Consider the following 463-nt stretch of genomic DNA (forward strand, 5'->3'; position numbering starts at 1 on the left):
CAAAATACTGGTGAAAGTTTATCAGTAAGCAGCATTTCTGATAGTGAGATGATATATTTCTGGAGAGCTGTAGCTTCAAACAGTAGGGCTGCTTCAATCCTACTGTGTTTATATTTCTTCATCTGCAATTGTATATTTTTAATCCAATATATGAGTACTCCCCTGGGTGGCTATTGTTTCTGAAATACTGCAGTGGGTTTCTGATCAGATAAATGAGTGGTAAGCCTAACCAGATGTAGAAGACCTTAGTTGTGCCACTGACCTCAAGAAGACCACAACTGAGCCCCTGAACATCAGTGGCTCGGTGAAACGATGCTGCACACCCCTGCCCTTAACCATTTATCAACTGCACATTCTCTTTAGTACTTACTGTCTTGTGATGTAAACTGGATCAGTACCCAGGGTGTGGGTAAGCAGCCAATGTAATTGTTGCCAGGAAAACTGGAAGTCCCAATCCTTTCTT

This window comes from Heliangelus exortis, chromosome 1, assembly GCF_036169615.1.
Source record: "Heliangelus exortis chromosome 1, bHelExo1.hap1, whole genome shotgun sequence".
Classification (NCBI taxonomy): domain Eukaryota; kingdom Metazoa; phylum Chordata; class Aves; order Apodiformes; family Trochilidae; genus Heliangelus; species Heliangelus exortis.